The sequence below is a fragment of the Aegilops tauschii genome, chromosome 5 (genome assembly GCF_002575655.3).
Source record: "Aegilops tauschii subsp. strangulata cultivar AL8/78 chromosome 5, Aet v6.0, whole genome shotgun sequence".
Taxonomy (NCBI): domain Eukaryota; kingdom Viridiplantae; phylum Streptophyta; class Magnoliopsida; order Poales; family Poaceae; genus Aegilops; species Aegilops tauschii.
The window spans coordinates 123,979,570-124,007,184 of record NC_053039.3 but is presented as its reverse complement, the minus strand read 5'-3'; positions in this window follow the sequence as shown (position 1 = coordinate 124,007,184).

The following is a 27,615-nucleotide window of genomic DNA, read 5'->3' as shown; positions in this document are numbered from 1 at the left end:
TCCAGCCCTCACCCCTGGCCTTGACCACGGCATCGCGATCTGGCATGCCAGAGGCAGCTGAGCTCGCTCGAGGGCCGGGACTTGAGGACGTAGAGCACGAAGGAGAGTATGTGAGAATGGGAGACTCGTATGGGCCCGGCCTGGCTACGCTGCGGGTGTTTGCGCACATGCCTGGCGCATCGCGAAGAATCGACCCCGAACTACCAAGATAAGTCTCGCGCTCAAATTGGCTAATCATTGGAGCCTAGGGGACACCCTCGTCGCAGCCCTGTCGCGGCCACGTCGCCTCCCTTTCTTATCTTGCCATAGCTGCTTGAGCGTTAAAGGGGACCTCTTGAGCATCACGCCTCAGGGGCTCTTACTGGACCTCGGGCCGCTCACCTCCTCGCCTTGACCACGGCACGCGACCTGTCATACCAGCGACGGCTGCAGCCTGCCTGGGGACCGGGACCTGTCAGCGTAGAGCAACAAGCTACCGAGAGGTTGGAAAGGGGAGACTGAGCCTTAACAGGACATGCATTCGCATATTTTCATAATAAGGAAGATATACACAAAAAGACATTCTAGATCCTTACACGCCCCCGCGGGGCATTTCTTGATTCCTCGCAGGGAACAAAAGACGAGAACCTAGTAGAATCTTATCTACACCCCCCCCCCCCCGCGGCTGACGCCATCATCAACAGTAGGCCATGGGAGGCCGGCGCCAACCTCATCCCGATCAGCGATGACGGCGGCCAGACGTTGCGGCCCCACTCCGAGCACGGCGAGAGCTCGAGGGCACGTAGCTATCGCCGCTTGTATACAGAGTCTCGTAGAGCTCAGGAGAGCCACTGGACTCCCAAGAGTCACTGCTACTGGAGTAGCCGCGAGCGGGGCATGCCTCACTTTGGCGCTCCCCTTCGGGGCAGCACTCCAAGCGGCGACCCTCCGCGTCAAAGACCTTGAAGAATAGCGTGGAGGCGCCGTCGTACTCGAAGTGGATCGCGAGGGCGCACTCTGTGCGGCAAACCCGCCCGACCTCGCACCAGCCGCGGGTCATGAAGATCTTGCCAGTAGAGACTGCTTCAACCTCTGCTCCGGTCGTCGGAGCGTCGCAGTCGGTATGCTGCAACCAGAGCTCGAGAGGCCCCCTCGGCGGCATCACGTCGGAGAAGAAGCGCGGGAAGCGGATCTAGGAACTTGGGGGCATCGCTGCCCACAGCACGAGCTCGCATGAGGAGTCCGCGGCATAGACTCCAAGAGCGACGGCGCTCGTCGCCGCAGCACGTCGACCTTCGCCGCGGTGCGCGTGCCGACGCTCATTGCTCCTTCCTCCCGAGCCCCCAGCTCGGGCGTACAAGGGCAGCGGGTACCCAGGAGGAGGCCGCTCGTACCAAGGCCTTGTCACCACCTGCAACACCGCGGCATCACGGCGGTGAACTGACCTCTTCTTTGGCTTTGGCCGACGCGTCGAGGGGAATCTTTCCCTTCTCGTCAGCTGAGAATCTCCGGATCGGCGCCATTGAAGTTGTTGCTAGCAGTGGAGCAGAGGAGGAAGAAGCAAGCGCGCAAGGAAGAGATGGGCGACGGGGGCTCTGCCCCTCCCCATTTATAGCGAAAGAAGGCCAACCAGGGCCCCCCACGATCACATGTAATGATGGTTTTCCTTGCATGTCACAGGAACTTGTCAAGTTGAGCAGTTGCCGAGGCAGCGTGGGGAAGCGGAGACACCCATGTCCAATCAATGGCCACGCGTCGACCAAGGCCGCAGGCTTTTGGGGCCCGCGACGCTCAGGCCCGGGGGCTACTATCGACATTCTAGGAACCAGGGTCCCCAGGCTTGCCTGCCTGTGGCACACGGCGTGGCTATGCTAGCAGGCCGTACTCCCATCTTCATCGACAAGGCGTTCAAGACCCTCGCGAGGGGCCAAGCCTCGCGGGGCGGACGACGCAAGACCTCCTCAGGAGCGGCCACGCTCGGCAGGCTCACGAGGGGCGGAGAGATCAAGGCAAGGCAAACCTCGCGAGGACTTCATGATGTGAGCCATGACGATCGACACCAGGCGGGCGCCAGCGCGCGCAGCGTCCTTGTTTCCTCTTTGGTGCCAAGGAGGTAGGCGCAGGCACGGAGTACCGAGGCATCAAGCAAAGGTTTCCATATCAGTGCAACGAGACCAAGACCATGAGGCCAGCAGGACGGAGGTCACCATGGAGCCCAAGACGGCGTCACCACGAGAGCCTTTTGCAGGCGAAGGCCGCTTTTGTCAGGATAGCTTGTACTAGCTGTCCCCTTTCAAATTGGCCGCCGTTGTTGGCTCCCTTCCCACTCAATATTTGGGAAGAGGACCATGGCCTATATAAGTAGAACTAGCCACCACAGTAGGGGCATCTCATCAGATCTAGAGCCAATACCTAGCCACACACCAAACACAAGAACACCTCAACCTCGGGAGGTAGTTCTTCCCCTTGTATTGTTCATCATCAGCCCAAGAGGCAATCCACCACCACCACACTGGAGTAGGGTATTATACCACAACGGTGGCCCGAACCATTATAAATATCGTGTCTTTCTGTGTTGCGAGTTCGTCGAGTTGTCCGCGAGATCTAGAGAGCTAGGGCGTGGATCGGTAGGAGGGAAAGAACTTTTCGCGCACCCTAGAGTTCGAACCTTAAGGGTTTTGTCAGAACCCGAGATCCGACATCCTCTCTGTCGGGTGGTAGGTACGACATATGCCAACGGGTGGCTTATCATTGTGGGTGCCAATAAGAGGTCGCCGGTGCCTGGAAACGGGATGAGGCGAAGACATGCACGCTGGCGAATCTTACCCAGGTTTGGGGCTCTCCGAGGAGATAACACCCCTAGTCCTGCTCTGCGGGGTCTCCGCATGATCACTAGATCAGGAAAAGTAGCTACAATCGCTCCTAGAGCTGTGGGGTTCAAGGGAGAAGAAGAACAAGGCTAGCTCTTGCTTCTCTCTCTCTCTCTATGGTGTGTGTGCTGTGCTCAGAAGCCAACCCTTTGCATGGGTGCCCCGGGGGGTTTATATAGGCCTACCCCCCGGGGGTACAATCGTAATCCGGCTGGGCACTGGTCCCAGCCGTCAGTGTCTATGGTCGCCGGCTTCTCCGCCGGCTGTTGGGGCCCGCCGACTGGTGGGTCCCGCCGGCTGCCGGCCTCTTGGTCGACAGGCCGGCCCCACCGCCTAGGGTCTTGTCGGCGGCTGCTTACTGTAGACTTGCCCCTGATGACGAGGGCTTCGTTGAGGTAAGCGTGGCTACAGTGGGCCGCCTCGAGGGCTCTCACTGTAGCCTTACCTCGTCTTGTCTCCTTAATGTGGCACATGCTTCGAGGGAGGGGGTAGCCGGCTTCTGGGGGCCGGCTGCGCCCTTGGCTGACTGGGGGAGGCCGGGCCGCCTTCGCGCCTCTCTCTGGCTTAAGGGGCCCGCCGCCCGTGGGCTGTACTGGCGTCTGCCGTGGGTGACGTCGAGGCTAGCAAGGCTACAGTGCCGAGCCGGACGGGAGATGGTCCTCCCGTACGGCGTCCTGTGGCCATGCCTGCCTCGGGCTTCGGGGGTAGTGGGCCGCACTGTGGCCACACCCCGTCTTGTCACCATTATGTGGCGTAGCTTTGGTGGTTGCGGTCTTGGCCGGCTTCTTGGAGTCGGCGCTCTTTGAGGCCGACTTCTGGGAAGTCGGCATCCTTTACGGCCGGCTTCCTGGAGTCGGCCACCCCGTGGTTATCCTGGGGGGAGGTTGCTGAGGCTGGGTCGCCTTCCATGAGTCGGCTTCAGAGGTAGCCGGCCAGGGAAGGTGGTCCAATGCTTGGAGTGCTTGAAGGCCCAAAGGCCTGATAATTTTTTGGAAGAGCCAGGGGCAGTCGTTTAGGCTACCCGTGGCCATTTACTCCGACAGTAGTCCCCGAAGCTGATTGGGCTTCGAGGTTGGGTAGGAGTTGAGAAGCTCGATCAGCTTCCTATCTTGACAAGTCGGCAGCTGGGAGCCGGCTTTGGTTAGACGCGCCGCCTTGGTCAAAAACTCCGGAGTCGGAGGGTGGGAGCTCGCCAGTGCGCGCTCCGGGCCGCGGGCCGGCCACTTGCCGTCTGCGAACCACGTGGCCTTTCTCGGCCAAAAAGCCTGCCAGCCGACGCGCGCGATGGGACGTCGCCGTAGGGCGGGGGCCCGCCACGTCCACGCCCGGGCCCAGGTGCGGATTCTTTGCAGCCCGAAACCGCGCGCACGTCTCCTTGCGGCCATTTCGGCACGCCTTTAGGGCGTAATAATCGCGAGGCGTGGGGGGAGTGGGTGCAGTTAATCCCACGTCTCACCCCACGTCCGGCCTTCCCGGCTTCACCTCGCGAAGCTATAAGTAGGCGGAGAGGGAGAGCGGCAGGCTCTCGCACGCTCCTCCTCCTTCCACCATCTTCTTCCTCTTGCCGTTTCTTGGAACAGCGCCTCGCCGCCGCGCTCTTCCACTACTCATTCCTCCGCCGCCACGCTCGTTTTCACCATGCCTCCCGCCACGGAGCAATATGGCGGGGATTGGGACGGCTCCAACGTCCACGAGGATCACGTCGAATTCCTCCGCAAGACGCGGCGGCTGCCCAGCGCAGACAAGGTGGAGGTCCGTCTCGCGCCGGCGAAGGAGCTTACGCCGGAGCCGCGGGAGGGCGAGCGGGTGGTCTTCCGCTCGCATTTCTTGCGCGGAATCGGCCTGCCCGTGAGCGCCTTCTTCCGCTCTTGGCTCGAGTTCTACCAGCTCTAGCCGCACCACCTCACCCCGAACGCGGTGGTGCTGCTGTCTACCTTCGTCACCCTGTGCGAAGGCTACCTCGGCGTCCTCCCCACCCTCGAGCTCTGGGGGGAGTTCTTCCAGTCCAAGTTGGGCACGCGCTCGCAGGGCGTGCCAGCTCAGACTGGCGCCTTCATCGTGGTGCGGAGGGTGGCTGCGGACAACCCCTTCCCCATCATCGCGCTGATCCAGTCGGTGAAGCTATGGCAAAAGTCGTATTTCTACGTCAGGAGCATCACCCCGCAGGGCGACTACGTCAACCTGCCGGCTTACGTAGCCGGCCCACCGGCGGGCAGGCGGCCCCAGTGGTCCTACCGGGCCGTGACTCTGACGCCGGCTGGATCCGCAGCCGTCGCCCGAGTGCGAGCGATGACCCAGTCAGAGGGCTTGATGGGGCCCGACTTGCTGGCTGCCTTCGTCACGCGCTGGGTTCTTCCACTCCAGAGCCGCCCTCATCTGATCTGTCAGATGAGCGGCCAGCTCGATCCGAGCCGGATGTGCACCAAGGACATGCCGCACGAGGAGGTTGCCTATATGGTGAACTACCTCGCGAACTGCAAACTCTCCGAAGAGTGGCAGTTCGGCAAGGAGCCATATAGCCGAACCAATCCACCGCCCACGGTATGTTCTCCTTGTCTCTTCTTTTTCTCTTAGCTTTGTCGCCGAGTTCCTTTGGCCGACTCTGACTAGTCGGCTTGTCTTCCACAGAGTCCTCTTCTTCGGCCTGCCAGTGGGTCGGATGCGGAGCGCCGATTCGTCCCCGACCGGGCGCAGCACGACCTGGAGGACCCCGACTTGGGGGCGGCCGCTATGGACGACAACACTGAGCCGGGCGGTGGCCAAGCCGGCGGCGAAGCAGGCAGCTCCGGGCATGGAGTCACCTTCGACGACTGGCCGGACGGCGATGAGGCCGAAGTCGTCCCGCGCCGCTGGCCGGCATCTGGACGCGGCGCGGGTTCCTCCGCTGCGCCGCCTGCTCGGGGCGGCGGGCAAAAGCGTCACGCCGCCCAGGGTTTGTTCGGCAGTCGGACGAAGAAGCCCTGGGGCGGGGCGGCGGCGACCAGGCGGGAGGAGGCGGCCGCGAAGGCGGCTCGCTTCCGCAAGACAGCGAAGGCGGCTCGCTTCCGCAAGACAGTGGACCCCCCGTGCCGACCTTCAGGAGGCGACAGAACGGAACGCGCGGGAGGCGCGAGAGGCGCGGGAGGCGGGGGAGGCGGAGGCACGGAAGGCGGCCGCCGCCCAGGCGGCGCGGGAGGAGGCGGCGGGGAAGGAGCGCGCCGACGCCGCAGCCAAGGCCCAAGCGGAGGCTGCAGCTACGGCGACGGCGGAGGGGGCCTTGTTGGTCACCCCACTGCGCGTCGCAGCGCCTGGGGCCCCGGAGCCCTCGTCAGAAGGAGCCGGCGGCGACCAGCCAGGGCCGGAGAGGGACGACGACGTCGTCATCCTGGAGAGGGCGCTGGTGCCGACCCCGCTGACTGGGGCGGCTCAAGGCAGCCGGCCTGATTTGCCGCCTGCGCAGTCGGCGGGGGGGGCGAGCCGGCCGCGAGGACTGAACTGGCAGTCCGGATGCCGCCGAGCCGGCGCGCGGGGAAGGCTACGTCAGAGCCACAAAAGGCCGCGTCGGAGCCGCAGCCGGCCGCGGGCTCCAGCTCGTCGGCCCAGGATGTGGAGGTGGCCAGCGCTACCTCGGGGTGGACGCCGGGCGGAGGGACGGCCGTGATGAACGTGGCCGCGCAGGACGTCCGGACCCGGCTCCAGGCCCAGGCTACGGCGCTGAGGCAGTATACCGACGAGTTCCTTGCGACGCGGGCGGCCATCCGGGTTAGTCTTCTTATCTTGCTTCTTCTTGATCTTGATTTCTTCCGTGGGGGCGCGCCAGCGCACCCACTGGGTGTAGTCCCCGAGTTCCGAGTCAGCTGCTGAGCAGGCGGCTTGGAACTTCTTAGTGGATTTGGCTTTGCTATTCTTGATCATACTTCAATGTTCTGTCTATCTTGCAGGACTACCACAATCTTCGTGCAGCCGCCTTCAACTCCCAGGCTCGGGAGCTAACCCAGAAGACCGCCGACCTTACTGAGAGCCGGGGTACGTGCTTTGTTCTTTATCTCACGTGGGGGCGCGTCAGCGCACCCACTGGGTGTAGTCCCCGAGATTCGGGCCGACTGCTAAGCAGTCGGGTCGGATCTTCCTTGACGACTTCCTCTTACTGTTCTTTCTTTTTCTGCCGTCTCTGCAGCGGCCAACGCCAGTCTGAGGGCACAGCTAGGAGAGTCTCAGACTGCCCTTCGTGCCAAGGATGCCGAGCTCGCCGCCTTGGTGCAGGAACGCGACCGCCTGGCCAAGAAGTTGGCCGACCAGGAGGAAGGCCACATGGCGGCTCTGAAGGCGGTGCAGGACCGCGAAGCCGCCCTCCTGGCCGAGTACGACACGGAGGCGGCTGGCTGGGCTGAAGCAAGGCAAACTCTGATCTCTGGCTATGGTCAGATCGAAGATCTGGTTGATGGTAAGCCGCCTACTTATTCGTCCTTTCTTGCCGTCTGCCGCTTTTGGCTCGTTTTCTGACTTGGTGTTTTCTCTTCTTTCTCTTTCTTTCTTGCACAGAGTATTTCCCTGGCTACTCCACTGCCGCCAACCAGATCATCGAGGTCCGCCGCCAAGCGCGAAGGCAGGCTGGCTTTGAGATTTCACCAAGCGCTGGCCGTTCGCTGGAAGAGCAGCTCTTGGTGATCCAGGCCCGCATCCAGCCGGCTCACCGACTGCTCCGCCGGCTTCAGCGTGCCGGGGCGCAAGTATTGGCCGCCCTCTGGCCCGGCCAAGTGGTTCCTCGCACCCCCAGTCGAACTGCCGACTGGCTGGAGGTGGCAGTCGGCCGCTTCGAAGCCTGGAAGGCCTCGGCGGCTCGGTCCGGCGCCAGGCGGGCGCTGGAGTTCGTCAAGGCCTGGTATCCGGGCCTGAGCCTGGATCAGCTGGCTACCTGGCAGCAGCAAGCCGACACGGAGCTGGAGCCGGCGCGGCCGGCTATCATCCGGCGGGCTTCGGCGATCGCCGACTACACCGACACCAGCGTCTTCGCCCCTGAGGTAGATGACAACGGTGTCGCCCAGCCGGAGGAGTGGTTCGGGCTGAACCCGACAGACGGTGAAGACTCGGCGGGAGAGATCGACTCCAGCGACGAGGGCGAAGAGGAGGAGGAGGAGGGTGAAGATGCCGAGCCGGCTGGTGGAGCAGCCGACCAGCCTCAGCCGGACCGCGCCTCCAGCACCACGTCACGCGCGAGTGCGTCGCCTGCCACTGGCGGTGACCAAGCCAAGACTCGCTAGGCGGCCACTCCTTCAGCCGGCGACGCCGTCTCCACCGACCAGCCTGGCTCCCGCACCGTGCCCTAGTCTAGTCTGTCATCTTTTGTTTTCCTGTCTTGTCACTTTTGGAACAATATTCTGTTAAGTCTGCACAATTCCACCCACTGGGGGTGTATTCAAACCATGTCGATTGCCTGCCTGTTGGGGGTTTTATATGTATATATAACTTATGCATGCATTTGGCTTTTCCTTATACTTTGCTCAGGTAGAACTTTTAATATTGCTCAAGGCGGCCAGTCCCCGGGCCGACTAGTCGAACCCGGTGCCCAACAATAAATCAAATGTAATAATACATTAATGCATATGACACTCGTCATTCATAGATAAATAAAGGCAGTCCCCGAGTACTATTTGGGGAGCCTGTTGGTTCGTACTTAACACAAAAGGGTAGCATGATACATACTGCTTTCAACTGTAAAATCTTCTCAGGAGGTTCGCGTTCCATGGTCGCTCCGACTCCTTGCCGGAGTCGTCTCTCTTGCGTGCTCTTGGTTTTTGCGCGTCGATCAGGTAGTAGGAGTCATTGCCTAGTGCCTTGCTGATGACGAAGGGGCCTTCCCAAGGGGCCGAGAGCTTGTGCTGGCCGGCTGTTCGCTGGATCAGCCGGAGCACAAGGTCGCCCTCTTGGAAGGATCTTGGCTTGACCTTACGGTTGTGGTAGCGGCGCAGCCCTTGCTGGTAGATGGCGGACCGGCTGAGTGCTAACAGCCGACCTTCTTCCAGTAGGTCGACGCCGTCTTCTCTTGCTTCCTTGGCCTCCGCCTCCGTGTACATGGTGACCCGAGGCGAGTCGAACTCGATGTCTGTTGGGATGACAGCCTCGGCACCATATACTTGAGGCTGCGTGGTGGCCGCATTCGCCTTGGTGGATATCCTTGATGATTGCCACTCCTTTTTCTGGCTCGACACAACGCTGGAAGACTCCAGTGACGCTGCGCTTCACAAACTCTCTGTTGATTATTGCATATGCTGCGGCTCGTCGTTGCACTAGTCTTGCCGAGATCTCATCAGCCGGTAACTCTCTGCTGACTAGGAACTTGAGGACGGGCTGGGCCCATGATGGAGCTGTGACTTCTTCTTCTATTAGTGTAGCCACCATGACTCGGGTGGGTGGGTTGGGTGGCGTGGAATTGGAGTCGGCCACCGCTTCTTGTGTCGTTGCAGTCCCCGGGCCAACTGCTGCAGTCCCCGGGCCGGGTTCTGAAGTCCCCGGGCCGGGTACGACTACGGCAGTCCCCGGGCCAGTTGTCGAAGTCCCCGTGCCGCCTGCGGGGTTCCTCCAGTCGGATCCGGCTGCATCTGGCGCAGGCGGTACGAAGATAGAGTCCGACTCTGGAGACGGCTTCATGGACGGCTTGAGGAGGCGCTGGAGGGAGACGCCAGTCGGTATGGCTTGTCGGGTGGAGCCGAACCGTGCTAGGGCATCTGCTTGGTCGTTGTCGGCCCTTGGCACGTGAAGGAACTCGCACCCTTCGAAGTATCCGCTGATCTGCTGGACGAGGAATCGATAGCTTGCCATGTTCGCATCCTTGGCGTCCCAGTCGCCAGACGACTGCTGGACCACCAAGTCTGAGTCGCCGTAACACAGGATCCGGCGTATGCCGAGCTCTTTGGCTAGCCGGAGCCCATGTACGAGCGCCTCGTACTCGGCTACGTTGTTGGAGGCGGCGAAGTGGATCTGCAGTGTGTACTTGAGCTTGTCGCCTTTGGGAGAGGTGAGGACGATGCCGGCTCCCAAGCCGGTGCGCATCTTGGACCCGCCAAAGTGCATCCGCCAATGGGTAGAGTCGGGAGCCGGCGGTAGGTATTGGGTCTCGGCCCAGTCGACGAGGAAGTCGGCCAACGCTTGGGACTTGATTGCGGTGCGGGGTTGGTAGAAGATCGTGTAGCGCGCCAGTGCAATAGCCCATTTAGCCACCCGGCTGGATGCATCCCGGCTGCCTATGATCTCGGCGAGCGGGGCGGTGCACACGACCGTGATGGGGTGTTCTTGGAAGTAGGGCTTCAGTTTGTTGGCGGCGAAGTATACCCCATAGCACATGTTTTGGTAGTGCGGGTAGTTCTGCTTTGAGCTGGATAGCACTTCGCTTAGGTAGTACACCGGCCTCTGGACTAGCTGGGCTCGGCCTTCTTCCGGGCGCTGGACCACAACAACAGTACTGACTACTCGGCTAGTCGCAACGATGTAGAGGAGCATGGGCTCCTTTTCAGTCGGCGCTGCCAGGACAGGCGGAGTGGTCAGCATTTTCTTCAACTCATGGAAGGCTTGGTCGGCTTGGTCATTCCACTCGAAGTGAGTGGACTTCTTCATGAGTCGATACAGGGGGAGAGCCTTCTCTCCTAGTCGGCTGATAAAACGATTCAGGGAGGCCAAGCAGCCGGTGAACTTCTGCACATCTCGTAGTTTGGTGGGAATCTCCATCCTCTCGATGGCCTTGATCTTGACGGGGTTGCACTCAATGCCGCGTTCGGAGACCAGGAAGCCTAGCAGCTGGCCGGCTGGTACTCCGAATACGCACTTCTCGGGGTTGAGCTTGATTTGGAATCGGCGCAAGTTGGCGAATGTTTCTTTGAGATCTTCCAGCAAGGTACCGCGCTTCTCTGTCTTCACCACAATGTCGTCTACATAGACGTGGGCATTTCTGCCGAGTTGTTTCAAGAGGCATTTCTGCATGCAACGCTGAAAAGTGGCGCCAGCATTCCTCAAGCCGAACGTCATAGTCAGGTAGTAGAAAGCTCCAAATGGTGTGATGAAGGCAGTCTTCAGGCGGTCTGCTGGGTCCAACTTGATCTGATGGTACCCTGAATAGGCGTCCAAAAAACTCAACAGCTCGCATCCGGCTGTGGAGTCTATCACTTGGTCAATCCGTGGCAGAGCAAACGGATCCTTTGGGCAGGCCTTGTTCAGGCTGGTGTAGTCTATACACATATGCCACTTGTTATTCTTCTTCAGAACCAGAACTGGGTTGGCAAGCCACTCTGGAAAGAACACTTCCATGATAAAGCCAGCGGCAAGGAGCCGGGCTATTTCTTCTCCCACGATTCTTCTCTTCTCTTCTGACAGTTGGCGGAGGAATTGCTTGACCGGCTTCGCGTCGGCGCGGACATGTAATTTGTGCTCGGCGAAATCCTTTGGGACACCCGGCATGTCCTTTGGGGACCATGCAAAAATGTCTCGATTCTCATGGAGGAAGTCGACGAGCTCGCCTTCCTATTTACTGTCCAAGTTCGTCCCAATGACAGCGAACTTCTCCGGGTTCTCCGGGTCCAGAGGTATCTTCTTTGTCTCTTTGGCAGGCTGGAAGGAGCCCTGCGCGTCACAATCTTTGGGGTTGGGGGACAGGGCCAGATGCTTGCCGGCCATGGCCACAACCCGCTCCAGCATCTTCTTCTCTTCTGCCACCACGAGGGACTCGGCCAGCCGGCTACTGGCCATGGCACACTCGATGGACTTCTTGTAATCGCCGGCTACCGTGATGATCCCCTTCGATCTCGGCATCTTCATCTTCAGGTAGGCGTAGTGGGGCACAGCCATAAACTTGGCCAGAGCAGGTCGGCCAAGCAAAGCATGATAGGGGCTCTCCAAATCCACTACCTCGAACCAGATCGCTTCTCGGCGAAAATGATCTTTGTCTCCGAAGAGAACATCCATTTTAATCTTGCCGATTGGGGAGCAAGACAAGCCGGGGACGATACCATGGAACACGGTCCGGCTCGGCATAAGCTGCTTCGCCTTGATGTTTAGCTTCTCCATGGTATCGCGATACAGTATGTTGATACTGCTTCCGCCGTCTATTAGGACGCGGGAGAATCGGGCAGCTCGCCTCTCTGTCGCGAGGGTGACATCCAAGACCATTGCATAGGAGCCAGGGGATGGCATCACCTCTGGGTGGTCGGCCTGGCTACAGCTGATTGGCTTCTCTGACCAGTGCATGAACTCGGGGGCGCTAGAGGCGACTGCATTAACTTCTTGATGCTGTCGACGCCGACTGCACTTGTCGTCGGCTTGACTGGTGAAGACGACGTAGGCGGTGTGCTCTTCAGGGAATTCGTCTTGGATGGCTCCGACTGCCGGCCGAGCCGCTGGTTGCTGAGGGGCTGGAGGCGGCGGGCCGGGAGGCGGAGGCGGCAGCAACCTTTCGCCGTTGGAGATGCGGGTGAGCCAATGGCATTTTCGGGTCGTGTGGTTAGACGGCTTCGCGCCGCTGTGGAACTTGCAGGGGGCGTCAAGAGCCTGCTCGTAAGAGAAAGCCGGCTGCCAAGCCGGCCTGCCGCCCTTCTTCTTGGGAGCGGGCCGTTCTTCGGGCTGCTCATCTTCAACTGTGGCCACCTGCCGACTGGTGGAAGTCGGCATGGGGGCCTTGCGCCTGTGATCATTTTGGTAGGGGGCGCCGATTGGGGTCGCCAGCCGGCGTCTTGGGAGCCGGAGCAATCACCTTCCCCAAGGCGTCTACTCAAAAATCGGTCTTCATCGAGGAGTCGGCCGTGGCGTATTTGTCCACGATGACCAGCAACTCGTCGAGGGTAGCCGGCTCGTCGCAGAGGAGTCGGTGCTTGAGGAGGGTGCCCTCTCGGCACCCGGCGGTGAAGTACTCGATGGCCTGAACCTCGTGCACCCCCTCGCAGGAGTTGCGGAGCTCGGCCCACCGCGTGAGGTAGTCGTGGGTCGACTCGTTGGGCCCTTGGACGCAGAGGGAGAGCTGGCGAGGCTTGGGAGGCCGCTTGTAGGTGCTGGAGAAGTTGCGGACGAAGACTTCCGTGAAGTCCAGCCAACTGTTGATGCTGTAGGGCTTGAGGCTGTTGAGCCATGTGCGCGCCGTGCCTTGCAGCATGAGGGGGACGTACTTCACGGCGACGCGCCGATTGCCGTTGGCTATGCTGACAGCCGTGGAGTAGTCGATGAGCCAATCTTCTGGCTTCACTTAGTCGTTGTACTTGGGCGTGTCTCTAGGGAGCGAGAACCCTTTGGGGAAGGGCTCGTCGCGGATGTGGGGGCCAAAGCATGGCGGGCTGACATCGTCTTCTTCTTCTAACGCCAAGGATCGAGCAAGGCGGTCGATCCGGTGGCGGGCGTCGTTCTCGCCGACTCCTTCTCGGCGGCCGAGTCGGTCGCCAAGAGTCGGGTGTGTGATAGACGGCGGGGTGAGACATCTTTCTCTTCGAGGCGGGGGAGGAGACAGATTTCCTTGTTGCTCCACTGCTCGCGGGCGGCCTTCCGCGTCGCGCTCGATGGTGATGCGAGTCCGGCTGCGGCTAGCAGCCGGCTCCTTGTCTTTCTTCTGGCGGGCGCCACTCGCAGTCGGCGAGCGGGACGTCGCGGCGTGCTCCCGGCGTGGGAGATGACTATCAGCACGGGCGCCGGCTTCGTGCCGTTCTGCAGCCGCGTCAATCAGCTGCTGGATCCGTCTTGTCATGTAGGGGAGCTCATCGGCTCCCAGCCCATTGAGCTCTTCTGCGGCCGCCGGAGCGGCTCACAGATTCTCGAGCGGGGTGGCGTAGACGGGGCGATCTGCCCCCAGCATGCTGGCGACGGCCGCGCCGCGCTTTTGGACGAAGCCGGCTCGGCTCGGGCCGCTAGGCGGCGGCGTACCGAAGGCGGCGCGGTCGACTTGGCGCTGGTGGGCCTCGGTGAGGCGTCTCATGTAGGCTATCTTCTGGCCTTCCGCGATGAGGGTGAGGCGGCATGCCTCCAGGGTCTCGGCATCGGCATCGGCCGGGATGGGGACAGAGAGGCGTGCATCACCGCTTGCAGGGCGTCGTGGGCGTTCTCGCCCGAGTTGGCAACGTGGCTGATGACCAACACTTCGGTGACAGCGCTGCTGCCGCTGTCAGCTCGAGGGAGAGGATCGTCGAAGACCACCACGTCGGAGGGGTAAGTGTCGAGCGATGCCGTGTCGGAGTCGACGAGCATCGGGTCGGTGGAGCCGACCGACTCCACATCTACAGCAGGCTCGCCGGAGACGTAAAGCTGGTCGAGGAGGCTGACGAGGCGGCTCTCGGGGTAGTCCGTGCCTGCGTCGGACGCAGGCTCGTCGGAGATGCGAGTCTCGCCGAGAAGATCGGCGAGGCAGCTTGCTGCGCAGGCGTCGTCGACGCCTTGCAGCGCGTCGAGGCAAATGCCATCGGGCGTGTCACGACCGGTTTTTCAATAAAATAATTATTGAGGGACCAATCCCTTTTACGGACCAGCGAGGAAGAATTCCTTCTCACTGGTAGACAATATCTTGGTCACAGAAGAAAAATACCAGGAGTACTAAATATAATACAAGGTTGACCAGAGACTGCCCAACAATTTATTACATGCATGCCGCTAAAACAAGATGGCGGATAGGGTGGCAAACTACAAACTCACGATAATAACAGTGGTGGAAATATCATCGCGAAGCGAGTGATATGATTCCAGAAGACTACAACTCATCGAGCGTCGGAGTGAGGCTCGAGAAGACTTATTGCGGGTGGCGGAAGCGTATACAATACAAGTGACCAATATCCGGGATCGCGCAGGACTGACTGGGACTCCTCTAGGCATCGGACGCGCTATCAAACTCTTCATCCAAGAGATCGCCTTCGTCAATATCTGGCTAAATCAACAAGCCAGGTGAGTACTATGAAAGTACTCGCAAGACAGTTCGGACATAAGGTATAACAAATGCAACATGAAGCATATGAACAAGTTAACCAGTGCGATCAGACATAGAGATAATAAATACTGGGTGCCAAGCGAGGGTCTGAATGACGCCTCGAGCAGAAACTGCAGAATAGTAATACTGGTGCCAAACGAGTGTCTGAAAGACTCCTCGAGCGGAAAATGCGGAATAATAATACAGGTGCCAAACGAGTGTCTGAAAGACTCCTCGAGCGGAAAATGCGGAATAATAATACAGGTGCCAAAGGAGTGTCTGAAAGACTCCTCGAGCGGAAAATGCGGAATAATAATACAGGTGCCAAACGAGTGTCTGAAAGACTCCTCGAGAGGGAAATGCAGAATAATAATGCGGGTACCAAACGAGTGTCTGAAAGACTCCTCGAGAGGAAAATGCAGAATAATAATGCCACAGTCGGGCGTCGGGGCGACACCACATAAAGGGCTTATAACAGAAATTAAAGATAGTGCATGCCACAGTCGGACGTCTGAGCGACATCGCATAAAGGGCTTATATTTAATGTAGGAAACAAAAACACGCCACAGTCGGACGTCTGCGCGACGTCACATAAAGGGCTTATATCACAGCTCAATAATACAACAGTTTGGGAACATAATTTATCACGAGCATGAAACAAATATAAAGTTAGTCTGTCCACAGGAATAACAATAATTCTCGATTACCACTTGAGCTTGTTCACCGGGAACAGGTTTTTCACATGGATAGATATGGATATAATGTTTACACTACTTGATCATGGATGCGATGATTTGGAAAGAGTTGACTCTGCAGAGTTTGTACTTAACCACAGCCAACGGATTTCAGTAGTCACGGGGACTAGTTCCGTCTACGGTGTTTTGGAAGAAACACGTCTAACCAGTACACACCCAATTCAACCATCCGAAGCCAGGGATCACCCTCGGCAACGTTCAAGAAAAACCTTGAGACGGGGAGGCTACAACCTCGCGTAGCATGGGATCAAATTTCTATACGCGCGCTCTAAGGGGGTGCCCCCCCTCTCGGTCCCAACCGGAAACACCCATGCCCCCTGACCGGATGACTGGCTTTAATCCTGGGCCAAGGTACCATCATCCCAGCCTCTCTGTTTGGTGTGTACACGGAAAGAGGTTACCAACTTACTAAACCGCATCCTGGCAATGAGACATGTGGTAGCACGGAAGGGGGAAAGAACGATAACGTGGCTCCAACCACGTTAACGTCGGAGAAAGTCGGATGACGCAAGGCTGGTATGCTACAACAGTACCACCTTGCTGCCCTTCATGTCACCACATGATCAGGCCACCTCTCATCAGAGGTCATCACAACTTTGGAACAACCGGGTCGTTGCCTTACAAGCAACGAGGTATTTACCGACACTCCTATGCCACGCACAACTCTCACGTGAACATGTAAAACACCTGTCATATCAAATGTTCAAAACATGCTTGCCTGGTTCGGAGAAGTCGGAGTCTAGCTCGGCGAAGTTCGCGGCTCCGTCACCTCTTCCAGAACCTACGGCAATCACGAAACCGGTACTAACGTGAAAACCAATGGGTGCACAGAAACTTTTCCAAATATTTTTCAAATAAATCCCATAAAAAACTAGACAAAATTTTCAGATTGCCAGAAAAAGAATCACTCAAAAATACCTTTTTATTAAAAAGTTATAAAGGTTTCTGTCCAGGGACTTATCTGTAATGAAACAGAAAAGTTCCAGGGTTTTAACTGAGAAAACAGAAAACGGTTCGATTGGGAATGCGCAAGCGCAAAGGAGAAGACGTATTTGCCCGAAGGCGTCAACAGAAAACGGTTCGAGGTGGAATAAAACAGAGGCTAACACGCGGGGTCCACATGTCAGGTTTGAAAAGCTCGCCGGCGCCCGAAGACTGCGGTGGACGCCGGCGTCGAACCACGGCGAGTTAGGAGAAACGGAGGGTACCAAGAGCTTCAGCGTCTTCTTCCGCGTCGGTGGGTGGTGGACTCGTCCAACGGGGAGCACCACGTCGACGGCGACACTTTCTCCGGCGGACGGCGGCTCGGGTGAGGATGGGGAACTCCGGTGGAGGGCTGCACGCTTCAAATTGAAGTGCGGGTCAGAGAGAGGGATGCATGGTGAAGCTACTGGTGAGAGAATGGAGGCGGAGGAGCACACACGGGGGCGAATCGGGCTGGATCCCGTGGCGGGTCGCGGCGGCCGGAGTCGAGGAAGGAGACCTCCTCGGGGCTCTGCCAGTGGCTAGGCGTGCTCTAGGGGGAGTGCAGGGCTGGTGGGTGCTCGAGTTGAAGCTCGGGGCCTCTATTTATAGGCGGATCGACGGGTTGGCCGTGAACGCAGAATCTCCGGCGAGCGATTACGGCAGAGCAGTGGATTGGCAGGTGGTTTGAGCGGCCAGGCAGCATCAGTGGAGGTTACTGGAGTCGTTTTACAGCTAAACGGAGATGGTCTTGGCGTAATGGCGTCGGTCCACGGTGAGGTGACCGCACGGGCTCAACGGCGGCAGAGAGCGCGCTCCGCGCCCTGCGGTTCACGACGAGAGCGGCAGCGCATTCGGGGGAGTGGAAGGCCACGCGGCGGGCTCCGGTGGTTTGGGCGGCGCTGGGTGGCGTCGTCGGCGCCGTGTCTCCCGCTGGCGTCCGCAAAGCCGCCGCCGGCGTCGGTCACGGGGCGGCGCACCTTCTGCTGCTCGTCGCCGACGCCCGCAAGGTGCCAGGCGTTCGTGCGGTGCAGGAACAAGGGGGAGGGGACGAGGAGCAAGGCGACGCAGAGGCACTGGCGAGATCGATGTCCTTCTCTGAAGAAAACGACAGCAGGCCACTGACTGAATCTCTGAACTGTTCTGAATTTGACATAGACAGTGCACTGCAGGTGTTCGACAGAGAGATTTTGCAATGAGATGAATTTTTCTGGAGCTGTAACTTGGTGAGATGACCACTCAATGCACCCAGAGGCTGCCTGATTTTACTTGGAATTTTTGGAGAAGGTTTTGAATGAATTTCACCAAATTTGACAAATCTGGTCCAAACTTGTAGCAGGTGTAGTTTGAAAATTTTGAACTGAAGACCAGTGGATCTTCATGGTTCTAGGTTGGGGGTTCAAAGGACTAGGAGGGGAAAAAGGTTTGGTGGCAAAAATCAAGACAGAAAGTGGAGTTCCTTTGTAAATCTCCAAGTGCTAGAAAAGAAGGCAGAAATTTATTTGAATAGAATTTGAATTGAAATAATCACATGGGGAGGTTCAACTTGCTGGATTTGATGCAGATCATGATCCAAAGGTGAGGAAGTGGTTAGTAGAGAGGATTTGCACTAATGCCATGGCAAGAAGGAATTGTTGAAAGTGGCAAAGGACTTTCCAAAAGCCATAGTGCAAATTCAAAAAGATTTTCAAAAGTTATTTTCCCAAATGAAAAACATTTTGTCTTGAGTCCAAATGAAAAGCAAGAACTTCCAAGACCAAAGGCAGATCTTGGGTGAATCTAAACAAAACTTTTGCCATAAAGAAAAATATATGAGAGGGAGAGTTCTTTTGAAGAAAAATTTTAAATCACTCCCCTCAAGTCCAATAAAATCTTTTGAAAAATCCAAATAAAAACTTGGGTGTCACAACACCTACCCCCTTAGGAAAATTCTCGTCCTCGAGATTTCTGCTGATCCTCAAATAGATATGGATACTCTGCTCGGAGGAAATCTTCCCTTTCCCATGTGGCTTCATCCTCAGTGTGGTTGCTCCACTGAACCCTGAAAAATCTTGTTGTTTTCTAACGGGTCCTCCGTTCAGATTCTTCTAAAATCTTTACTGGTATTTCTCTGTAGGTGAGATCTGGTTGCATATCAATGTCCTCATGAGGTACATGTTTTTTCTGGGTTGCTCACACATTTTCTTAACTGTGAGACGTGGAACACGTCATGGACGTCTGACAGCTCCCCTGGTAGGTCTAGTTGGTAGGCCACCGTGCCTCTTCATGCCTTTACACAAAATGGTCCAATAAATCTTGGGGCTAGCTTCCCCTTTATTTTGAACCGTTGCAGACCCCTCATAGGAGATACTCGGTGGTATACGGAATCACCAGGTTCAAAGCTGACCTCACGATGCTTCTGATCATAGTAGCTCTTTTGTCGGCTCTGTGCTGTCTTGAGTCTGTCCCTGATTTGTTTAACTTTCTCCTCGGCCTCTTTAAGCATGTCTGGGCCTGGTAACTGTTGTTGTAAAGGGTGCCATTTGCAAGCTGGCTTGGTAACTGTTGTTGTAAGCAAATTCGGCATACGGCAAACTCTCTTCCCAACTGGATCCATAGGTGAGCACACAGGCTCTTAGCATATCCTCTAGGATTTGGTTTACACGTTCTGTTTGTCCATCAGTCTGAGGGTGGTATGCTGTACTGAAAGCTAGTTGCGTGCCCAGAGCTTGTTGTAGGTGATCCCAAAATTTGGAGACGAATTGGGTGCCTCGGTCTGATATTATAGTCTTTGGGACTCCGTGCAAGCAAACTATACGAGAGAGATAAAGCTTTGCCAGTCTTTGTGTGGAGTAGGTAGTCTTCACGGGAATGAAATGAGTAACCTTGGTTAGTCGGTCTGTGATGACCCATATGGCGTCATTTCCGCGTTGTGACCGGGGTAATCCGACGATGAAATCCATTCCTATTTCATCCCATTTCCACTCCGGTATCCTGTTAGGCTGGAGTAGCCCTGCTGGCTTTTGGTGCTCGGCCTTGATGCGCTGACATGAATCGCAACAAGCAATGAATGTGGCTATATCTCTTTTCATACCGTGCCACCAAAATCTTTCCTGAATGTCCTTGTACATTTTGGTCCCTCCAGGATGAATCGAGTATGGAGCGGTGTGGCTCTCCGTCAAGATCTGTTGCTTGAGTTCCTCAATGTTAGGTACGCAAAGTCTGTCTCGGTACCATAATGTTCCTTCACTGTCTGTGACGAACTCTGAAGTCTTACTAAGATTTATTTTCTTCTTTATGCCTTCGATGCTGGGATGTCCCCGTTGAGCCTTCTTAATTTGTTCCACCAGGGTGGGTTGTATCTCCAGGTTCGATACGGTGCCCTCAGAGACTAACATCATGTTGAGCCTAGTGAGCTCTCGCTGAAACTCAGGCCTCAAATTTTGCGGACCGTCATTGTCCGGGCTGGGGTTTCGACTAAGGGCATCGGCCACTACATTAGCTTCCCCTGGATGGTAGTGAATACCGACGTCATAGTCCTTGACCAGTTCCAACCAGCGTCGTTGGCGTAGATTCAGCTCTGGCTGTGTGAAAATATATTTGAGGCTCTTATGGTCTGTATATACTTCACAGAGATTTCCCAACAAAAAGTGCCTCCACTCCTCGAGTGCATGTATGACTGCTGCTAGCTCCAGGTCATGTGTTGGGTAATTTTCCTCATGTTTTCGCAGCTGCCTGGAGGCATATGCGACAACCTTGCCATCCTGCATTAGCACGCATCCGAGACCTTTTCGGGACGCGTCACAATACACTTCAAAGCTCTTGTGTATGTCTGGCACAGTTAAGACCGGTGCGGTTGTCAGCTTCTTCTTGAGTTCTTGGAAGCTCTGCTCACATGCTTCCGTCCATACGAACTTCTTGTCCTTCTTGAGTAACTGTGTCATAGGTTTTGCCACAGTGGAGAATCCTTCAATAAATCTCCTGTAATATCCGGCCATTCCTAGGAAACTCCGCACATCTGTAACATTGGCGGGTGGCTTCCAGTCTAGTATGGCCTTGACTTTTTCTGGGTCTACGGCCATGCCTTCTTGGTTCAGTATATGGCCCAAGAAACCAACTTGTCTTAGCCAAAATTCGCATTTGCTAAATTTGGCGTACAACTGATGTTTCCTCAATTCTCCCAAAACAATTCTGAGGTGCTCAGCATGCTCTTCTGGTGTCCTTGAGTAAACCAGAATATCATCAATGAATACCACCACAAATTTGTCCATGAATTTCATGAATACTTTGTTCATGAGGTGGACGAAATATGCGGGGGCGTTCGTTAGTCCAAAAGGCATCACTGTGAACTCGTATAACCCATATCTGGAAATGAACGCTGTCTTGGGGATATCTTCTGTCCGTACCTTCAGTTGGTGATATCCCGATCTCAAATCAATTTTTGAGAATACCTTGGCTTGTGCGAGCTGGTCAAAAAAATCATTTATCCGTGGCATTGGATATTTGTTTTTGATGGTGACCATATTGAGGGTTCGATAGTCTATGCACAGCCTCAGTGTCCCATCTTTCTTTTTGGCGAACAACACAGGCGAACCCCAAGGTGAGGAGCTAGCTCGTATAAACCCTTTGTCCAATAATTCCTTTATCTGCTTCTTCAACTCCACCAATTCTGAGGGTGCCATTCCATACGGCTTCTTATAGATGGGAGCGGTGTCAGGTGCTAGTTCAATGCTGAATTCTATCTCTCGGTCTGGTGGCATGCCTGGTAGTTCTTCCGGGAACACATCAGGAAACTCGCATACCACTGGAACTTTTCTCAGTTCTGCAATGTCCATCTTGTTCAGTTTTCGTTGCTGTGATCGTGGCCTTTCTTGAGTGGAAACTCTTACTGTCATTCCGTGATGGTGAGTGAGAATCCCTGTCCGATTGAAACAGTCGATGAATCCTTTGTTGGTGGTCAACCAGTCCATCCCTAAAATGACATCCAGTCCTTTACTTTCCAACACGATGAGATTCGCGTGGAATTGTAGTCCTTCGAACTCAATGACCACTCCTTGGCAGTAACCCTGAGCGATTTGCTTATTTCCGGCGGACTTGATGATCATAGATTTTTCCAAGGGAAGTATCGGAAAACCGTGTTGCGAAACAAAACTCTTCGAAACGAACGAATGGGAAGCTCCAGAATCAAACAAAATCGTGGCAGGTACTGTGTTGACAGGGAACGTACCGAGCACGATGTCTGGGGCATTCTGCGCTTCTTCCCTCGTCACATGGTTCAGGTGACCCTTCCTGTGGTTGTTTCTGGGGTTGAAGTTGTTGCGCTTGGGGGCTGGATTGTTTCCACCATTGTTCGGCTTGGGTGCCGAGTCTCTTGGCTTCGGGCACTGTTTAGCATAATGCCCTTGTTGACCACAAGCATAGCAGGTGACCCCTGGACGGTATGTGAACTCCTTGTCCCTGGCATGAAATTGTCCGACGGGCCTTGGCTCGGTAGTCGTGGATCTCCTTGCGTCTGCCCTCGGGACCTCAGTCTTGCCTCGGTTGCTGCGAGCAAGAATCGTCTTGTCCCTCTTTCGCTTGCGGATATCTTCCAGACTACGGCGCTCATTCTCCAGGGTGATGGCCTTGTCCACCAGCGTCTTAAAATCCGGAAAGGTGTGCATGATTAGTTGGCATCTTAACGCTGGTGCCAGGCCGTCCAGGAATTTTTCCATCTTCTTGCTTTCTGTCATGTGCTCGTCGTAGGCATAACGAGACAGCTGAGTGAACTGACCATTGTACTATGTCACTGACATGCCTCTTTGCTTCAGGTCATCAAACTCTCTCTTCTTGATCTTTAGGATGCTCCTGGGGATGTGTGCCCCACGGAAGCCTTCCTTGAAGTCTTCCCAGGTGATGTTGTGTTCCCTGGGATGCATGTGTAGGATGTTTTCCCACCATGCTGCGGCTGCTCCAGTAAGGTAGTGTGGTGCATAGAGCACCTTCTCATGATCTGAGCACTGAGCAATAATCAGTTTCCTTTCAATCTCATGAAGCCAATCATCGGCTTCCAGCGGTCTATCGGTGTGAGCAAAAGTTGAGGGGCGAGTCTTCTGTAACTCAGATAACTTGGAACGCGGTTGATAGGGTTCACGGTGGTTTCCCATATTGATGACATGATTCATCATCTCTTGGTGATGTTGTTGGCTTTGCTCGAAGAGACGGCATACTTGAGACAGTGCTGCTTCGCTGTCTTGATGGCTGGACCGACCCTGAGTGAAATTGTTGCTGGTCTGTGTCCCGTAAACCTCTTCTGGCTGATTGGGCATGGAGCGAGTCCACGGGCGAGACATTTTTCCAGTCTGGGGGTATTATTTGCAAAGCCCATGAGAAAAACTGTGTAGCACAAGAAAAATCTCGCAAAGGCAATAATCAAAAGGCTTAAAGGTTTTCAAAGAAACACAAATGATTTTTCACGGAGAAGAAGTGCTTAACATAAATCTTACAAGCGAAAAGCAAACACAAGATACAGCACTCAGGATGCGCGTACACAATCCTGACATGTTATTAAAAACTAGCGTACTACTCGGGAAGCAACCATACCAATACAAACTAGCGTACAGATAAAACAACACATCATACAAGCAGGCATAACACGCGGCTACTCGGTGCTCTCAGTCGGAGATGGTGAAGATCTCCTTCCCCATGCCGATGGCAAGGCTCAGCGGTCCAGGAGAATCAACCTCCTCCTCTCTAGCTGGCTCCTGGCGCGTGACGCTGCGCTGCGGTGATGGTGCGGCTCTGACTGGAGTAGGAGCGATGACTCGGTCGAACTCCTCAGTGGTAGGCAGACGGCGAGCAGTGGCCAAAACGGCCGGTGCATACGAGGCTGAAGATGAGACGAATGTCAGGGGTGGCGCCGTGTGGAGAAGCTCCTTCCTGCTGGCAGGACCGCCCCGGACTAAGTCCATGCGGGCAGCCACAAGATCATCTACGAGGTTGTCGAAAGACTCCTCCAGAGCCTTGAGATACTCCACAACCATCTCGATGGCTTCATCTCTTTCTCCCCGATGGCAGGCGAACGCATAGTGGCTGGTGTATGGCACATCGCATGGGAGGTAGCGGTAGCGACAAGTCTTCATCGTAGGAAGGATGTCCCAAGGCGAGCTATCGCCTCACGGGCAGCCATCTGCATGGCATGGCTCTCCGTAGGCATGGCCCTTCCCACAAAACGGAAGTGGCGTGCAGCAGAACGTCCTCCCTTGAACTGCACCACAGCTTGGTGCATAGACACGTCGTCACTGAGCTTGTGCTGATAGATTGTGAACTCCGGGCGAGCTGCTGGCCCGATCGCAAGCTTGGTGATGGAGACGAGGAGCTTGACAAACCCCTCGGGCACGTTGGTGAACACTCGATTCTCACAGCTGCTGCCAGCCATCTACAAAAGTAGGCAAAATTCTGAGTAGTCATGTCATAAATTTATGATGACCAACAGAAAATAGCTACAATTGCAAAAATGCTGAAAAAGCACAAAAACGCTAATAACCGATTAGCGCTCGCACCTAGTGGCTTCCTACAGTCAGCCTGGCTCTGATACCAAGCTTGTCACGACCGGTTTTTCAATAAAATAATTATTGAGAGACCAATCCCTTTTACGGACCAGCGAGGAAGAATTCCTTCTCACTGGTAGACAATATCTTGGTTACAGAAGAAAAATACCAGGAGTACTAAATATAATAGCAGGTTGAGCAGAGACTTCCCAACAATTTATTACATGCATGCCGCTAAAACAAGACGGAGGATAGGGTGGCAAACTACAAACTCACGATACTAACGCTGGTGGAAATATCATCGCGAAGCGAGTGATATGATTCCAGAAGACTACAACTCATCGAGCGTCGGAGTGAGGCTCGAGAAGACTTATTGCGGGTGGCGGAAGAGTATACAATACAAGTGACCAATATCCTGGATCGCGCAGGACTGACTGGGACTCCTCTAGGCATCGGACGCGCTATCAAACTCTTCATCCAAGAGATCGCCTTCGTCAATATCTGGCCAAATCAACAAGCCAGGTGAGTACTATGAAAGTACTCGCAAGACAGTTCGGACATAAGGTATAACGAATGCAACATGAAGCATATGAACAAGTTAACCAGTGCGATCAGACATAGAGATAATAAATACTGGGTGCCAAGCGAGGGTCTGAATGACGCCTCGAGCGGAAACTGCAGAATAGTAATACTGGTGCCAAACGAGTGTCTGAAAGACTCCTTGAGTGGAAAATGTGGAATAATAATACAGGTGCCAAACGAGTGTCTGAAAGACTCCTCGAGCGGAAAATGCGGAATAATAATACAGGTGCCAAACGAGTGTCTGAAAGACTCCTCGAGAGGGAAATGCAGAATAATAATGCGGGTACCAAACGAGTGTCTGAAAGACTCCTCGAGAGGAAAATGCAGAATAATAATGCCACAGTCGGGCGTCGGGGCGACACCACATAAAGGGCTTATAACAGAAATTAAAGACAGTGCATGCCACAGTCGGACGTCTGAGCGACATCGCATAAAGGGCTTATATTTAATGTAGGAAACAAAAACACGCCACAGTCGAACGTCTGCGCGACGTCACATAAAGGGCTTATATCACAGCTCAATAATACAACAGTTTGGGAACATAATTTATCACGAGCATGAAACAAATATAAAGTTAGTCCGTCCACAGGAATAACAATAAATCTGGATTACCACTTGAGCTTGTTCACCGGGAACAGGTTTTTCACATGGATAGATATGGATATAATGTTTACACTACTTGATCATGGATGCGATGATTTGGAAAGAGTTGACTCTGCAGAGTTTGTACTTAACCACAGCCAACAGATTTCAGTAGTCACGGGGACTAGTTCCGTCTGCGGTGTTTTGGAAGAAACACGTCTAACCAGTACACACCCAATTCAACCATCCGAAGCCAGGGATCACCCTCGGCAACGTTCAAGAAAAACCTTGAGACGGGGAGGCTACAACCTCGCGTAGCATGGGATCAAATTTCTATACGCGCGCTCTAAGGGGGTGCCCCCCCTCTCGGTCCCAACCGGAAACACCCATGCCCCTGACCGGATGACTGGCTTTAATCCTGGGCCAAGGTGCCATCATCCCGGCCTCTCTGTTTGGTGTGTACACGGAAAGAGGTTACCAACTTACTAAACCGCATCCTGGCAATGAGACATGTGGTAGCACGGAAGGGGGAAGGAACGATAACGTGGCTCCAACCACGTTAATGTCGGAGAAAGTCGGATGACGCAAGGCTGGTATGCTACAACAGTACCACCTTGCTGCCCTTCATGTCACCACATGATCAGGCCACCTCTCATCAGAGGTCATCGCAACTTTGGAACAACCGGGTCGTTGCCTTACAAGCAACGAGGTATTTACCGACACTCCTATGCCACGCACAACTCTCACGTGAACATGTAAAACACCTGTCATATCAAATGTTCAAAACATGCTTACCTGGTTCGGAGAAGTCGGAGTCTAGCTCGGCGAAGTTCGCGGCTCCGTCACCTCTTCCGGAACCTACGACAATCACGAAACGGGTACTAACGTGAAAACCAATGGGTGCACAGAAAATTTTCCAAATATTTTTCAAATAAATCCCATAAAAAACTAGACAAAATTTGAAGATTGCCAGAAAAAGAATCACTCAAAAATACCTTTTTATTAAAAAGTTATAAAGGTTTCTGTCCAGGGACTTATCTGTAATGAAACAGAAAAGTTCCAGGGTTTTAACTGAGAAAACAGAAAACGGTTTGATTGGGAATGCGCAAGCGCAAAGGAGAAGACATATTTGCCCGAAGGCGTCAACAGAAAACGGTTCGAGGTGGAATAAAACAGAGGCTGACACGCGGGGTCCACATGTCAGGTTTGAAAAGCTCGCCGGCGCCCGAAGACTGCGGTGGACGCCGGCGTTGAACCACGGCGAGTTAGGAGAAACGGAGGGTACCAAGAGCTTCAGCGTCTTCTTCCGCGTCGGTGGGTGGTGGACTCGTCCAACGGGGAGCACCACGTCGACGGCGACACTTTCTCCGGCGGACGGCGGCTCGGGTGAGGATGGGGAACTCCGGTGGAGGGCTGCACGCTTCAAATTGAAGTGCGGGTCAGAGAGAGGGATGCATGGTGAAGCTACTGGTGAGAGAATGGAGGCGGAGGAGCACACACGGGGGCGAATCGGGCTGGATCCCGTGGCGGGTCGCGGTGGCCGGAGTCGAGGAAGAAGACCTCCTCGGGGATCTGCCAGTGGCTAGGCGTGCTCTAGGGGGAGTGCAGGGCTGGTGGGTGCTCGAGTTGAAGCTCGGGGCCTCTATTTATAGTTGGATCGACGGGGTGGCCGTGAACGGAGAATCTCCGGCGAGAGATTACGGCGGAGCAGTGGATTGGCAGGTGGTTTGAGCGGCCAGGCAGCATCAGTGGAGGTTACTGGAGTCGTTTTACAGCTAAACGGAGATGGTCTTGGCGTAATGGCGTCGGTCCACGGTGAGGTGACCGCACGGGCTCAACGGCGGCAGAGAGCATGCTCCGCGCCCTGCGGTTCACAACGAGAGCGGCAGCGCATTCGGGGGAGTGGAAGGCCACGTGGCGGGCTCCGGTGGTTTGGGCGGCGCTGGGTGGCGTCGTCGGCGCCGTGTCTCCCGCTGGCGTCCGCAAAGCCGCCACCGGCGTCGGTCACGGGGCGGCGCACCTTCTCCTGCTCGTCGCCGACGCCCGCAAGGTGCCAGGCATTCGTGCGGTGCAGGAACAAGGGGAGGGGACGAGGAGCAAGGCGACGCAGAGGCACTGGCGAGATCGACGTCCTTCTCTGAAGAAAACGACAGCAGGCCACTGACTGAATCTCTGAACTTTTCTGAATTTGACATAGACAGTGCACTACAGGTGTTCGACAGAGAGATTTTGCAATGAGATGAATTTTTCTGGAGCTGTAACTTGGTGAGATGACCACTCAATGCACCCAGAGGCTGCCTGATTTTACTTGGAATTTTTGGAGAAGGTTTTGAATGAATTTCACCAAATTTGACAAATCTGGTCCAAACTTGCAGCAGGTGTAGTTTGAAAATTTTGAACTGAAGACCAGTGGATCTTCATGGTTCTAGGTTGGGGGTTCAAAGGACTAGGAGGGGAAAAAGGTTTGGTGGCAAAAA